This window comes from Phalacrocorax aristotelis, chromosome 2, assembly GCF_949628215.1.
Source record: "Phalacrocorax aristotelis chromosome 2, bGulAri2.1, whole genome shotgun sequence".
NCBI lineage: Eukaryota > Metazoa > Chordata > Aves > Suliformes > Phalacrocoracidae > Phalacrocorax > Phalacrocorax aristotelis.
The window spans coordinates 54245110-54262642 of NC_134277.1; the positions used below are offsets into that span (position 1 = coordinate 54245110).

Below are 17533 nucleotides of genomic sequence, written 5' to 3' on the forward strand. Positions count from 1 at the left end.
AGTTCAGTTCAAACAAGCAGCTATCTATGGAAAAGCTTTCAGGAGGAAAAGCTGTGTTCAGTGTCATGTTCAGTATACATACTTTCATAAATTAAAGTGGTTACTCCTGCAAATAACACTCACTAAAAGTAAGTTTCATTTCATAAGGCACCTTGGAAAGCACCTTTAAAAGTTAGCTTCAAGTTTGTAATCTGTGCTATGGTTTTCAGTGACACAAACAAATCAAAGATGTTCCTTCAAGTAAGAATCCTGGATAGCAGAAGTCTTATTATTTGCGACAAGGTTATTAGGTTAACGTTTAAAATCTAACACATGACATCTCTCATTTATGCAGTGTGCAGTGCAGAACTGACTCTTCTTGATGCATTCTGTAATCTCAAATTGCACTTTATGATGAGACCATGTGATTAATCCAAGGTGTCTACAATCAATGAACCTGCAAGTTAGTCACGTCTTTTCATGACAATCTTACAGAGCTTGGGCAGAGTTAGCAACTAATACGAAGGGCTTTGTGGTCTGCTAACTTCAGGATGCATAACACCTCTTAGTATTCAGCTACCTGTAAGTTTTACAGATGTGCTGCCTAAATGTACAGGGAAGCAATATTCAATCGCTACAGCATTAGTGTCTGCTCTCTCAAGACTCCCGATTGGTTGGGACTTACTTCAGCAATAGTCTTTATTATTGACTTTAGAAGTTTCAAGGCTACAGTCTGGAACCACCCAGTTCTATCTGCTGCTCAGCTAACAGAAGGTAACACCGAAGTGGCTCTTTACATGGCAACTATTCAGGCAGAACAGAAAGAAAACTCAAGTATCCAGCTGTAGTTAATACAAACCCAGAGTCTTCAGTTTTTAAGCTCCTTCTCATGATGCATTCTACTTGATTGAAAATGCTCAGCTAAACAGCAAAATCTCTTACCTATCCAAATTTCCATAACTGCGTGAGTGTAATATCACTGATCCCAGTTTTAAAGAATGACAGTGTCAACTCTGTCAGAGTCCACTGTCAAGCAAATAAGGTTTGTGAATTTCTTTTATTAGATATATATGGCTTTTATGAAGGCTAGGGTACTACTTTCACCACTTGGAGAAGCAAAGGCCACCCTTCCTGACCTCCTTACTTCCTAACAACAGGTCCAGGACAGATGCTTACTAGTGGTCAAGTATGTCAGTGAGACCACACAGTCACATAAGCTTCATCCTGGTCCAAACATACACTATTCTTAATAGTGTCCTGAAAACGTGCTGTATGTGTATAAAACATTTACATTTTGCAGAGGAACAGAATCAACTAATGGGGTTTTCTTAGTCAGTGATTGCTTTTCCTGAACAATGACATCAACCTACTGACTTATCTGGATTCCTCCAGCCGCGTTCCCCCAAAAAACCCATGTAATTTAGAAAAAATCACACCAGTCAATCAATGCTGTGATACCTTAACATTTTTCAAATATTCTAGAAAGAGTCCATTGGAATGTAATCCATCCACTGATTTGTGATGGTGACAGGAAGTAATCCATTCCACAGCCAATTTAAAGAGGTTAATGAGCTGGTAAATGCTGTCTACATTCCCACATACCGAGCAATGAAACTTAATATGTGCGAAGCATCAAAAACAGTCAAGCCAGGCACTGTTAATTATACTACAAATCATGAAAAATAAGACAACATAAATACAAGTATCCTGAGTTTCACTAAAAGACAAAGCAGCATGTGATTAACTGGTATCAGCATACAGTAGCCAAGAAGCTGGCCAAAATATCCCTCCAAATAAGTTATAAAAATGCAGGTAAAAGGAGCCTTTAAATAAGGAGACTGAAATTCAAGCTAACAAAAGTCAGGAAATTAAAAGTGGCTAGTATTCTGTCCTTGGCTCACACAGGTACGTTTTACTTTGTACCATAACGTTAACATTTTCCAACCCTTGTTCTTATATTTAATTTCCATGTAAAACTGGTTTCTCAGTAGACCATAAAACTATCTTCTCCAATTCAAGGACTGTTGACCTAGTAAGTCCAGTCAAATCCAAAGCAGCCTTTAATGATTAGTGAAAGAGTACACAAAAGCTACCTCTACAAGAAAAAAAAAAACTTGATGGAAATCCATTGAGGTGATTTTATAAAACTAAGAATTAATGGCTGCAAATAATACTGCATTTGTCAACAATTTTTATTGGTGCAAGGAAAGAATTGAAGGAAAAAAAATCCTGAACCCCTCACATGTTAAAAAAAAAGCTAAAAGATGTTTGAAAATGAAAGCATCCTAGTCTACAGCCCACACTGAAGAATGATTCTACGTCCATAGTTGTCATATTCACTAATGGCTTTTTTTGTAGTAGTCTGTATATTTGTGGTCTGAAATGAACACCTTCAACAGAAGTGTGATACCAGCAACCCATCATCCTATGACCATCAAGCGTTGCAATAAATACAAGTGTGAGTCAAGACTCGCAGAAAGAGGTATTATTAAATCATGCAAATTCTTCATATTGGCTGTATCACCTGAAATAGATACGAAAAATACTTAATTCATCAATTTAACTTTTACATTGGGAAATGCTTGGCTTCATATTTCACATGTATACAATATTCTTCTCTTGTAGGTAATAGGTAGAGATTGGCACTTTCTTTTAACCAAATCACATACAGTGCAGGAGTCTGAAGACCAAATGTAGATTTGTGATACTAGCAGGACTAAAGATTATACTAGTACACTCCACTTATATTCCATTATTATTAAGGCTCTCATATGTCATGGCATATCTGAGTGTAACTGTGATTATACATTCAATCTTACTTTGGCATAAGGTTTAACGTAGAGTACCTAATTTTTAGAAAGATTTTTAAGTTCTACAATTTGCCAAACAAGAAGAAACCTCCAAAATTATGTTCCCTGCAAGGTAAATGACTAACCTACTGTTATTCTAAAATTCTAAACAATAAAACTAGAGGCCAATCCAGCATGTGAGATCTCACGCTGCAGATAAATTGTCAGGCTGTAGAAAGGGCACTAATCCTCTGACACAACATGCAGGTGGGGAACGTGGTACTAGTAAGGTTTGAGGGCAGGCCCTGTTGGGAGGCACACCACTGTAGCCTGCCACTTGTCTGCAAGACTCCACTCTCCGAGAGTTTAGCTGGTCAACAGACAAGGTCAACTAGACATACAGAGGGGCAGGATCTGAGAGAAGGAGTTCAATATGGCTGTTAAGATGCATAGGACAGATAGAGAGAGAGAGAGAGAGAGAGGGAGAAGCATGAGACAGGACCTAACTGTTGTCAGATTTGTAAGTCTACTCATGTGGTTTATCTTCGTAACACATTTATACTGTGTAACTGACCACAAGCATTTTCTTAAGTTTTTAGCTTCTCCCTGCCTCCACCGATAGCATCATTCACAAATCACTGGAAGTTAATGAAGTGAAAGATGAAGTACTGGTTAAACAAAGTTGCTCCTACTGAGGTCCAGTCATTATCTGACCTAGCTGCACAGCACAGTTTACAGCAGTTGGTTTCCATTGCAAACACATACACAAATAGAAGTACCAAGTCCACTTTCTAAAGACACTAATGTGATTTCACTTGGAAAACACTTGAGAATCTAATAGCTCTGCTGCAAACACCACACTGGAATTTCTGGTGGATACAGGGGTTTTGCTTCATGTTTCCCCTCAGAACAGGAGTGAACTGCTTCCAGCACAGTCAAGACCTAATAAATATGAGACACCCAAGTAGATAATAATAAAGCACATTCTGTCACTTCACTGAACAAAAAAAAACCCCAAATTATATTTTACCTGCAAGTTTTACCACATGCAGTTACTATGAAAAATAAAAGCATTTGTTGCTTTTTAACTGAAAATCTTTAGCAAACGTTACCAAATTTTAAGCTGTATTTGAGAATCAATAAACTGAAAGACTACCTGTTCCTATATTGTTTGATATTAGACTTTAAAATTTGTTCTGAGACATGGAAGGTTTTGACACACAAACTACTGATTCAGCTAATGGCAAACACATCTAGACAGCCAAGCCAAGCCTCATCTAACTGATGAACTCTATAGACAGAATGATTTGACTAATCATCAAGAAACAGTGGGCAGTCAAATCTATGATTTACATGGATAGCCTACAGGACTATCTTAAACATATAAAGGGTAAAGATTTTTAAAAATTTTATCAAGCCTTCTGAAATTATGACACCAGCAATATTCACCAAGTTTTACCTGGACCACATTATAGCAACTAGTCATACAGATATGTAGCTTTGTAGAAACAGCCTGACAAGTACTTTTTCTTAAATCCCTATTCTGAAAACTTAAAAATTATTATTACATTGAGTATGTATATTTACAAAATACTTTTCTGAGCTAGATTTTGTCCTGTAAGAAGAACCTGTAATAGATGTAAATAATACATAGATTTCCTTTCAGACAGTTCTCAGGCTTTAAAAAGAACACACACACAAGCAAAGAAAAAGATACAACTGGGAGACAGAAACGACCCTTGGGATGTGTTGAGAATGAATGCTCAGATTTTATGACACAGCATTTCCTTTCTGTTAGTACTCAGCAATTGTCATAAAATCACATAATCCACCAGAGCTTAAATGCTTAAATCCTACAAAGGCTCTGAACACAAAATGCTCAAGACGCAGCTAGACCAAAGCACGGAAACTGAACAGGCAGGGGTTTTTGTGAGGTTTGAAACTTTAACTAGGTTCAGTACATTGCATCATAACACAAAGCAAAAAATATAGTTTATATTCAGTTTTAACCAGATGACCCCAATGACTTTTCTTTTAGTACAGATAACCACAGAAACTCAATTTTACCAAGCTATTAGTCTTCCAGTTTTTCTTCTCCGGATATAAGAGATTAGCAAAGGGTTCTCTGTGAATGTAAACCCTAGTTCACTTTGTGATGCTTAACATAAGGTACATAGTAGGTCAGTAGAATTAACCATTGTACCACTCAAACTGATGGAAACATCCTTGTTATATGAAAGCAAAACAAAAGACAACATAGTAAACGTGTAAATGCCAGCCCCATAAAAGACATTATTTAGCTTGAAGATTATACCTACAGGGTTTGAAAAAAAATGAATTATTTAGTCTGCAAAAGAAAGACACATTGTTCTAAATGCCACAAGATTTTTTTGATAGGGAAATGCTTAGAGAACCATAGAAACAAAAGATTTTTCTTTTTTAAAAAAAAAAACAAAAACCAAAAAAAAAAAACCAACAAACTGTAGTTGAGGGGTGACCGTTGTCTCCTGAAAGCGTGCTTACACCAAACAGACAGGACTGGAAGTTACTGAAATCTTTGCCATGCCTTTGACTCTGGTTAAAGAACTTCAAGCAGAAGCATTTGCCCAAAAGTTTAACAACACGTTCAGAACCAAGTCCATTCTTGTACCAGGTAGCACAGAAGAGCAGCAACTTCTCAACGAATGCTTGCTAATGATATAAGCTGACTACGACACAGTATTATTCTAAAATGGCTAGACATTTTCATAGCTGGTTCTCTATTAGGCCACTTAGATTTTCTTCAATTAAATCTGCCAGTTTCTTTTGGCAAACCAGGTAAAGTGGCTTGTGATCATCAGGGAAAAAATCTTTATCGTTTCACAAGACCCACAAAAGCAAGAAAAAGTAGAATCAAAATAGCTACTTCAATCCACAATTACGATATTTTGCATGGTATTGTGCATATCCCTAAGCTGCAAGAACATCCTCCTATTTGACTCCTATTCAGGACCAGCATCAGGGGGTATAAAAGTAGCTCTAAGCTATCGCTGAAATCAGCTGAACTCCATCCTAAGAACTACATCTGTTGCACCGCATCTAGAACATGTCAACCTGCAACGCTAGGATTTTTTTTTTTTTTTTTTTTTTTTTTGCATAAAAATGCCCAGTAAGTTACATTAATACAGGGTAACAATTTGGTTTATCATACAAATAATCAGAGAACAGATAGAAGAACATGTTAAAGTAAATTGAAAGATATAGAAATATTTCTTACAGCTCATTGACAGGCAGACAGGCACAGATGAACAGTTCATGCCAGTAGGTTTACAAGTCTTCTGTACTTTGCAAAAGATGTTAATAATTCTCTAAGAACCTTCTCCAAATAGCCTTAAGACCTTTGCAAGCAATCTTTTAAGCTACATGACTTCACTGCTGCTCAAAAAGCAAGTCACTTTGCCCATAGGAAGCTTCTATTTCTCATTTAGTTTATAAAATATGGGACAAAATTACATAATTTCACTTAAACAATAACTATGGTTACTGGAATTTTTAAGCAGCAGAAAGACCTCCATTAAAAAATGTACCACAATGCTTTATGCAGGTAACAGCAAAAGAAGGGAAGTCATAGATGCCTACAGAAATCTGAACAGTGGTGCTTGCTGATAAATCTCTTCGTAAGTTCAAAGCACAATAAAATTCATTCAAAATCTTCACAAAAGATGTCTTAGACAGGAAACTGCATCATCTTTGTGAGAAGATGAGATTAAAATAAATGATACTACTACTTAGGGCACAGTTTCTCCAACCTGGAGCTAACCTGGACAGGGTCTCTGGGTGGGGAAAGAGTGCTCTATAGGGAGCAGACCTGGAGATGTGAGCAGAAAGAAGTTCTCCTCTAAGAGCTCTGAAATATTGTAGGGCTGAGGACATTCCAGGGAAAGGATGGGGTGGACGACATGGAAATGGGGGGGGAAAAAGTGACTGTTGGGAGGTAAATTTGAGAACTGATTTACGGAATCAACAGAACTCTAGGGATAGTGGAAAATTCAGTATTAATTTGTAGCTCTCTGACTATTTTTCTTAAGTGTACATAAATCATTCTAATAGTACATCAGTCAAACTTGAACAAGATTGTTCCTAAGTTGTGTTAATAAGACAGACAGATATTTGATTCTTTATCTTAAGAAGCCTCTCTTAAAAAGCCTGAATTTACTTTGCAAGTCTTTGTCGTTATTAATATTATTCCTAAGGCAACAGCGATTTTTCAAGCTGCCGATGAAGTAATTCATCCTGGAATGATAGCCAAGACAGTTCTGAAAGAATTCAAATGCAATGTGAAACATACTGCAAAAACTATGCAAAGTTGGTGCAAACCAAATTATGGGAATTCTTACAGCTGTTAACTCAGGAATTTGCCTGGCTATATCTTATTTCTTGATTTTAGTCACAATAATGATCTCATCAGCTCTCAAAAATGCTAGAATACTTGGAAGTTCACCCTACTGAATGACAGCCTTGACATTTACGCTTATCCAAATCACCAAATAAGAGGTTTCTATATATGAAAGTATTGTATATGCTAATTCACAAGAAACACCAGCCATGTATCTCTCAACACTTTGGTTTTACAGCGATTAAAAAAAAAAAAATATCTTCTTGTTGCACATACAAACTGGTAATCCACTAATCCAGGGCTACTGAACTGGTAGCCTCCAACATAGGCACAGACCATTAGCAAATATTTCCAGGATTTTGTTGTGCTACCAGTCATTCTAACCCACATTCTTCAAGCATATTCTGTATTTCTAACTGACCTGTTTGTCTCAAACAGGAGATAACAGACACAGCAGCCATGAAGGTGGCATTCAGTATTTGCCTGTTCTGCCAGAAATGGAGCTGAGGAACTCTCCTTGTAAGTAGCCCTGAAAAATTACTGCTAAAAATCAATTTATAAGGCATTTAGGAGACCTGTTGAAGAGAGTCTGAACAGAATAAAAGTAAAAGCCAAGCAAATAGGCTCTATATCTATATAGCACTCAGAAAAAATGCAGTAAGATATTACTGAAGTCTTAATGTATTAAACTTTGAACAGTCTCAAGAGACAGTGCATTTTCTAAGATGCACATGACTTGGTTGAAGAATTATCTTTGTAACAATATAAAAAGTTTCCTTCAGCACAGTGCATTAAGAACACCAGTCACAGATTATTCTAGAAACTTCTACATCTCACTTTCGTAAAAGAAGAAAAAACTAACAAAAAAAACCCATCACCATCAAAAAACAAACCCACAAAAGAAAACAAAAAACCCACCTCCACATACACAAGTAACAAAAACCTACCACTGGAATACCTAATAAGAAGGGAAATGGTAAAATCCTACAGACTAGTGGAATTCAAGTCTGATGAAAATCCAGGCAAATGACTCAAGCTTAAATACATTCCAAATCTATTAAGTGCCTAAAAGGGACATTTTTAGTGAGCACATAACACAAAAAGCACCAAATGAAATTTTTATGTGAATCCTGCTCTCTCTAATCTTATCTTCCTTTGAATCAAGTATTATGTGTAACATCCATAATATTGACTGATTTGATTTTTATTTCTATTGGCATTTAAAGTAATTCAATTCTAACAGGAATTTGCAACCCGATGAAAGCAGTATCTAAGTAAAGATATAGATGAACATCCAAGACAAGGTAAGAGACGGAACAACTAAAATGAAGAAAAATCAGTAAGTTACATAGTCTAGAAGAATAGTTTAAAACAGCAGATGAATCAATTTCAGTTTAATTCAAGTAAAGAATTTTAGGCAGAAAAACATCCATATTTGTGAGATGGTTCTCTGAAGTCTTAACCTGTTGTCAAGAGCTACGTTACAGATATTACAGACATTTAAATCTTATTAAGGATTTGGACTTAGCATACTTACCTACTCCAAACAAATTACAATTTACTTAAAACACAAGCGATAAAAGAAATGCAAAAACCAAGGAAGTACAAGGTAACATCTTGATAACCCTGACCATAAGAAGTCATCTCCTGAACAATCAAGCTCTGCAGGGATCCTGATGCAACAGCTATTTAAGGTATAAAAGATAAAAGAGTCTATGAACAACAACAAGTTGAAGAAGTTCAAGTTGAATTTGAATCAGCTCTTATACAGGAAACTGCATGAGATCTCTTTACAATATTTATTGAACTAGTCTGAGTATAGCACAATACATCTGTGCAGAGCTATTTAACAATATTCATGCTACAACAACCATTTTCAAGCTACTTCAGAGCATCTAATTCAAATATTAATATCTCACATTTTGAGGTAGTAGGTTGCAAATATCAGCTTTAGAAAAATCCTTTGTGAATAGTTTTTTTTAAACAGGTCCATCAGATACACTTGTCATTTTTGCACAGCTGTGCTGTAATTGCCAGTGACAGTAGAAACAACAACTTTATTTGTTCAATGTAGAAATATTTACTTAACAGAAACTCCAGAAACAAACAACTGTCTACAAGAACTTCTCATTTTAAGTCCTGCTTGGTAAATATATATTGATAACCTATGACAACTTCACCTGAGTGAAATCTATATGACAGACTGTCTGCTGAAAAGTACACTTGCCATTTAAAAGTTTATTCTTTCTCTGATACTTTTGTCCTCTGAATCACAATTCACAGCCACTGAACATTTCTGCACTAAATAGAAGACTAATAGGTTTTTTTGAGGATTCTATTCTATGGACAGTTACCTTTAAATCAAGATTTGCCAAAAACTCCTTCCACAATCTCTTCAGGTATGGAAGGAAAGCTGAATATACATTCAGCTTAGAACTCAAAATAGGGTTTTTAAAACTATCTTAAAGAATATGCAGTATTTGTCTTTCAGGAATGGTGCTCCTAAACTAATATTTTACTAAGACTCTTTGGGGAAAAAAAAATCATAATGTAGAAGAGTAGTATTAAAGCAGTGGGTGATTCAGAAACACAGGGAATTAAGCATTACTAAACAAATGCTCTGAAAGCTGCGTTCCATGATGATGATGAATTTTGTAATTCAAGATTTTAATATATTTTTCAAGTCCAATTCAGAAGAAAGTCCTGCTCACAGGAACAAATTATGATTATTAGCAGTTGTAGACTTTCATGTATTAATGAAAGAACTGATAGCACAGAGAGTGTTCCACCTGTAAGAAGGCAGAACTCCTCCAGGTGGGAATCATAGTCATAATATTTCTACAGCTGCCACTCTTCCATGCTTTTGGGTTTAGTAATTTGCTCTCAGGAAAGTGTATGCTTCACCAAAACATGATATATCAGGATGACCACAGATAGTGGGTTTATTAACTCTTCCATTAAAATTTAATTAGTCTTTGATTATGGTAGCCAAATTTCCACACAGGCTGCATCCTTTAGGATCAATGGTCTTCGTTTGCACAGAAAGACTTTCAAAATTAGGTTAGAACTAGATCAAAATCAGACTAGAGTTACATCAGTAGTTTTCTTCTTGACAAGTAATATATCTATATTGCCCAACTACTCTTTCAAATTGTCTCATATCTCCAAATCAAAGCAATACAGAGTGTGTCCTAACACCTATTTTTTATTATTTTATTTCTGAACAACAGTGAAAATTATTAAGGTCTTTAAGGCAGAGTGTGTGAGAAGCAAAGAAGGCGGCATGTTTTTCGACAGACAAACTCTGTCTATTCGTACAGTTACTCCTGTAGTAATGCTTGTTTGCCGTCATACGAATACATCCTGTCTGGAATCATGAAAATTCACACACACCATGGCTTTCTGTAGAAGCCATTCTTGAATCCTAAATTTTTCAGGGTTTCTTGTCATCTTAATTTTCTTTTTAACTTGACTTCTTACAACTATTGATCCCTTTCTGGGAACTGATGGAAGAAACTCTTGTGTGTACTACATGAATGGAGTGATTTGGCTGCTTTGTTGCCAGCTTCAGAGGTCTGTTTGGCTTTTTAGCACTGAAATCAACTAACACTTCATCTTGCTTTTTCCTCAAGAATTTTTCCCCAGTTAGCTAGGAAAACTGAGGTGCTGTTTGGGTTTTGCAGATGCTGTCAAAGCTGTCTGCAGGCAATCAGAAGTCATGCATCTTGCTGAAGAATGCTATGCATCCAATGACAGGTCTGCCATACATGAGGTCTATAACTTCAGTGAGGGTCAGCAAGATAATTATTGATACAGGGGAGAGGAATCTGACCTTGTTATACCTGGTCTGGAGAAAAGAAAAAGTAGAGAAAACATGCTAAAATAAAGCTTCTTCAGATATCTCACTGCATCTCAGGCCCTATTTTATTTTCATATCAGTGATACACTTGGGGAGGAACTTATCTTACTACAGTATCCTTTATTAGGTACCAATATAAGATGCTATGAAAGCTTGATAAATGAGTTTGTGTTTCTAAAAGTTGCAAAATATGGAACCATGCCCACTCAAATATTTTAGCTCTGAAAAATACGCACAACTCGACAAAGAGTTTGTTTCTTATTTAAATTCTCACAGCACTTTAGATCTACTCATCACTAACTTTAAACTCAGCTCTGTTGATTCAAATTGTGGAATTTCTATTCTCCCAAAATGCACTGGTGAGGACAATGAGGACAGTGGTAAACTGGACTTGCATGTTTACTTGGATAGCTGATTAGAATTATTATTATTTTGCTTGAGACAGTAGCTTGGGAAAAGATCATTAACTCCTCCACTGTTTGTACAGCCTTGTCTTATAACCTAATGCCTGTTTTACTTTTGAGGTATCAAAACCATACTTTGGCTATACCAAACTCTTGCTTAATTGAAAAAGGCAGGAGAAGATAGCAAAAGAAATTATTCAATTATCCTTATATTTGAACTGGCCTGTCCTAACGTAAAGTGAGTCTATCACCACCTGTGCAGATAGGAGAGAATACTGCTATATCATTCTTAATCTAGGTATCAAGACAAAGCATCTTACCATTAACTAAAAGGAAAAGCTTTCGTCTGAAAAAATGGCTACTCTGAAAATCATGGTAAAAAGCCACTGAGTTTTTTTTCCTGAGATCTTTTAACAGGATGAAAGATTCACATGACATTTTCTCACACTACCGAGCAATATCTTTGCAAATTCCAGCAGACAGATTATACAACAACGCAATGTGTGAGCAATAACTATAGGTTATCTAATAATGACCGAAGAATGCTACGTTATGATTGCAGTTTAGAATCAAGAAAAACCCTCAAATTCAGAACCAAAAGCAGTAATATCACAACTGGTTCCCCCCTCACCGCAAGAACAAAGATTGGATTGTTTGGTGATTAGATCTTGATATACCCTCTCAGAAACGCTTCTGTCAGATCTGAGGGAAATCATGAATGTAGCTATGATGAATATACATGAATGATAAATATACATAGAGAGCTTCATAAATTTATTAGGAGCATCTCTATCTTATTTTCTCAGAAAATGCCATAATACATGATTGGCTTTTTTTATATCACATACTAACATAGCATTACAGTATTTAGAATAAAAGTATCATAGCTTTGAACTGATGTGAGACAATCAGAAAAAGAAACCAACAGTTAATATGCAACTTTTCAGTCTATAAACCCTGTCTTATTTAATATAAATGCCATACACCACTGATGTTGAAACTGCTATGGGTTTTTTTCAGTATATAACTAATTCCAGTGGAATTTTAAAATCAATCATAAAGCAAGTAATATTTGTAAAATGCTAGTATGATGCTTTTCAATACATTGCAAGATTCTGTAGATCTTTCAGTTAGAACACAATATCAAGGAAAGTCTCAACTGACAGCTTCTTTTTAAAGAAACAACCCAAAAGAAACAGTCACGCATTATATATATTGAGTGTTAAGATCTTTTGGTGAACAACATTGCTGTAATCACTGTAATAAATCACTCTTGTCATTAAGCAGTTTAGATGACAACCGATCTGAACCCCTGGTATGCAGCACACATTCAGTAATTACTACTAAACTAAAATATTTTAGTTTCTCTTTGTACCTAAACTAGACATATTATACTATCCTAACAAAGACAAAGTTTAGAGGTCCCCATCACAATATTACATAAAGAAAGATGTCTGATAACAGAAGCTTATTTAATCTATCAAACAAAGGCTATGTTTCTTGGGACAACTGCAATTCTTCATAGGATATCCAAGTTAAAGGGCGTAATATATGCTGGAGACAAACTAATCACAGCAGAACACAGTTCTGCCTTGACTAATTTACACCAAGAAATAAGATCCCTGCGTAGGCTTCTGCTCACAACAGAGACAGCCCACTGAAGATTAACTTCAGTATCTCTAATACTGGCAGAATAAATAAGGTGATAGCTCAAGTTAAATACAAAATTAATTCTCAAGACTTGTTTTTAAAATATATCCAACCAACAGATATGTCAGATTCTCCCTTAGCATAAGGTTTATGCCAAGGCTGAATGCTTGTTCTGAGCTTGATACAAGTTCCAGGGAATATAATTAAACAACACAAGAATACAAAGATTCCTTCTGTCCTTAGAACATTGAAAATTCATAATCTACCTCAAAACTTGTTTCTGCATAGTTTTGTTTAAATGAATTTTATGCCATCTGGAAGAAAGAGAGAATACTTTTTTGAAAAGCAGTACCATTACCAAGCACCAGAAGCAGGCCTTTTAAAAAAAAAACAAAAAAAAAAAAACGTGTGTCCCCTTCTTACCAGTTACTGCAAAAAACAAAAATGACCAAAAAAAATTGAAAATACAATTGGGCATAGCTTCTTCTGCTAGGCCTTTGCAGTTGGAAGCATCAGATAAAGATGTATTCTAGATTTTCATTAATACACAAAAAGTTTGAACAGACCACACTACGCCTGCCTTTCTCAGACCAACAAAACATTGGCACTTTTCTATTATACCCACAGAAATCACCACGAAGGATCACATGAATTCAGCTACAGATGAAGGACAGTAATGAGTGGTGTAACTTGCCTCCAACTCACTGTGTTTGCCATAACCCACAGTCTTATCAGTAAATAAAATTAACTGCAGGAAGAAAATGATTGACAAACATTTAAAGGAACTGTGATAGTGCCTGAAGTAGCGGTGAGACCACCACCTCACTCTTCAAATTCCTTCCTTCCCCCAAATTAGTTTCTACAAACATTTGATCTTTCATTTCTAGACATTATAAAATTGACAAGTAATCAGCTTGAGATCCTGCTTTTAAGGGATCAGAAATAAAAGCAAAGTAGAAATGGTTACACATCCATTTGCAGTAACTTAGTGGCTTTACAACCACATGTCCTTTTCTCCACCTACTCTAGCTGTCTCTGGTGTTCTCTGGTCCTCTTTGAAAACAGGCTAGGAGACAGAGTGCTGAGCAAAAGAGTTTAACTTCCGTATCAAAACATAAAGTCAAAGAAGGCTGGTACTTGAGTCATGTTCTTACTTCTCTTATTCTCCAGCTGGGTCACATATACATGCCTGAGGAAAGGGCATTGGCAAGATCCAGGCACCACTACTCCATTTTTAACCTCTCTCCCTCATACTGGACCTTCCCTGCTCAGGTAGGAGAGAGAATCTTATTCCTTCACCTTCATCTTTGCCTCACCTTGACAATCGTATGCTGCCCTGAACCACAATTAAATTTCAGACTGAGGCTGACCTTTTCTACTGAAAATGATTTACAAAATATCAAAAGATAATTTTTACTGACCTGTGGCAAACAATAAAACATAAAATATTTCAGTCTGTTACACAGTTGGAGCTTTGCGTTTAAAAAGTGGTTAAAACAACAACCAGAGTATAGAAAATAAGACAAAAAATAATTCTAGATGCCTTTTACTGTGATTAAGGCTACTTAACTAGTATTAACTTTAATTTAATTAAACTTAACTGAGTATTAATTAACTAGTAACTAAATTAGACTCTAGTTACAAGAATTAGTGAAAAATGACAATTTCCAATAAAACCTAAGAATTAGGGATCATGAAAATTACTCTCACTAAAGATGTAATTATTAGCTCAAAGCTTCAACAGTACTAAACATTAACGGAAAATTTCAGAAAAAGTTGGCTACTGTCAAGTCTTGACAGAATTAAGCCTCCTGGAATTACAGAAATAACCTTATCTTTAATCTTGAGAACTTTCGCTCAGTAAAGGATTCTTTCCACACAAGGGTATTTTCTATGTTACTCAATAACTGTGTAGTAAAACCCATCTGCTATGATGCATAAAACCTAGCAGGCTATCTAGTCTTTCCCAAGTGACTGATCTTTTCTTTTTCTGGTGATATACATTCAGATCATCATCTTACAGAAAGCACAGACGCTTTTGATAGTAACTCACAGGACTCTTACTAGCCACATCATGATTTTCTTCTGACACCATCTCTTTTTCATCATTGCCTTAAAGTATATTCTTCTACTTTATCTAATCAACACTGAAAAGTAGTAAATTTATAGTCACTAACTTAATTACACTAGATCGTAGAGTCACTTAAAAACATGCATTTCTCCCTCAGGCATTTTTCTTCTTCTAAACTACAACTTCAATAAGAAATTAAGATCTAATACAGACATTTACTTGGTTGGTACAGTTCCAAACATAAATAAAAGGAGATTAAAATATACCTCCTCAATGCCAGTTTATAGCTCTTACTATTAACTATAGCATCACAAATGTGACTATAAGAAGAAAGGGATGATTCTGAGCAATGAATGCTATTATATGGTAACAACATGAGAACTATGAAAATATTTACTCTTCAGTAAAGTTACTATTGATGGCTATACTGCTGAGGGCCCTCCGTCAGTCCTAAAGTTAGAATGTTAGCATTGACAGACATTTTTTCACTTTGTAATATCTTAAACAAAGAAAGCATTAATAGCTTAATGATCAGACATATGAGCTATCCGTCAATCCAGACGCTATGCAACCATTATATCAAAACTATCCTGGGTAGCATGAACCCTTTGAACTCTTCAAATTAGCCTGGACAAATTCCCTCCTTTCCCAAAAGGATTTTGCACTGTAAACATAGGCTTTATCACAAACTCAGCATTTTTCGAATATATTTTTTTCCATTTAAATAACTCAGCTTGCTAAAGTATAATCACTAAAAAACACCCCTTAAACCATTCATTGCTTTTTTCATTTTTCAGTCTTCATAGTACTTCAAATTGTCGTCACTCCCTGTTATAAGCTTATTACAAGTATGCTAGTCTTGCAGAACAGTCACCAACTCTCCTGGCAAAAAGTAAATCGCATAATAAAATCTCTAATACATCATTAATATTGTCACAGCGATCATGGATTCTCTTTTCTCCAAAAGCACTCTAAAGTAGTTTTCTACCATATATTTCAACAGATAGCAAAACACAGGACTCAAAAACAATGTACTTTTTCAAGTAGAGTTTGCATAGAGCTGTAACACTATGCTCTGAAATATTAACAATATATACTTCTATATTTTGATTACGGGTTTAATTTTAGTCCCATAGTAACAAAGTACATTGAGACAAAACTGCACCTCCACACCCCTGCACTTCTGTGCAAATAAGATCAACTTTTATTCAGTTTTGGCATCACTTTCTTAATGTTTTAATTAGCAGAATTAGCTCCTTTATCCCACCGGTTAAAAGCAGAGACCTTCGAGATATCATTCAATTTCTGGTATTATAGTTCTCAGACTGTGCAGAATTAATAAAAGAATCACTGAATAGGGGGACTGTCCCTGTAATTCCAATAATAAAAAAGAGCAACCGTTTTAGTCAATTTAATCAAAGCATACTATTTTGCTTCTAACTAGGTGCTAGTTAGAAGTTTACTGCTGGAAATAAAATATGATGCCAAATATCTGTTATTCCCAGAAAATATGCAAGGTTGCACTATTACTTCAACTATATCTTTGTAGACAAATAAAACAAAATTTTACATGCCTTTAGACAGAAGTTTGAGGCAACAGAAACCATTTAGCAGTCTGAGAAAAAGTTGGTGACAATGGGAACACAAAACACCACTTCTGTATTTGCTAAGTATCTAACTGGCATGATTGCCAGGTCTAGTAAATAAGATGCAATCTGTTCTAAATGAAATGGCATGTATGAGAATAATGTTGATGTTATGGTCAGAGAAGCATTTCTTTTTACGGTAACAGTATATTCTAAACATTTCCCTTTTATTTAAAAAAAAAAAAACCAACACACTTCCATAGTTTAATGCTTACAAGGCAGAAAATGTTCTGGAGATGTAGACTGTATCCAAACTGCCTTCTAACACATTCCCTCCAAATGAAAATACAACAAACCATTGTGCAGAATCGTTTGAAGAGTAAACAAAAATTCTTCAGAGTACTTTCTTTCACCAGCGTTCCACACAGCCGCCTGCAAGGAAACCTGAATGCTAGCTAGGAGCTTCTGTCTGTAAATATCATTGCTATGTCAAAAGATTTTCCCCTTCCCTGCCTAAACTTCTCCTTAAATTACATTCAGATTTCTGTGGTACCATAACAACTTCAATATGGCACGTATTTCAGTATTCTGTAAAGGCTTCATTTCCATCTCTAGTTATTGCTGGTTTACATTTTTCATCTTGGCTGCTCTGCAGGATGTACATCCTTACAATATTTATGTGAGGTCTTACAGCTTTAACATGGAATACTGTTAACTACCACATCAAAACCACGTCAAGATGTATACTGAAGTGACGTCCTGTATTATAGGATACGCAACAGATTTCACCATGTTTTATCAAAACGTGTCAAAGCAGTGC

At 35.6% G+C, this 17533-nt stretch overlaps 1 protein-coding gene across 3 annotated transcripts in view; it reads right to left on the reverse strand.

Moving 5' to 3' along the window:
* BBS9 (Bardet-Biedl syndrome 9) overlaps positions 1-17533 on the reverse strand; it is a 318286-nt gene that overhangs the window by 152484 nt on the left and 148269 nt on the right. The gene's annotated exons all lie outside the window — the stretch shown is intronic.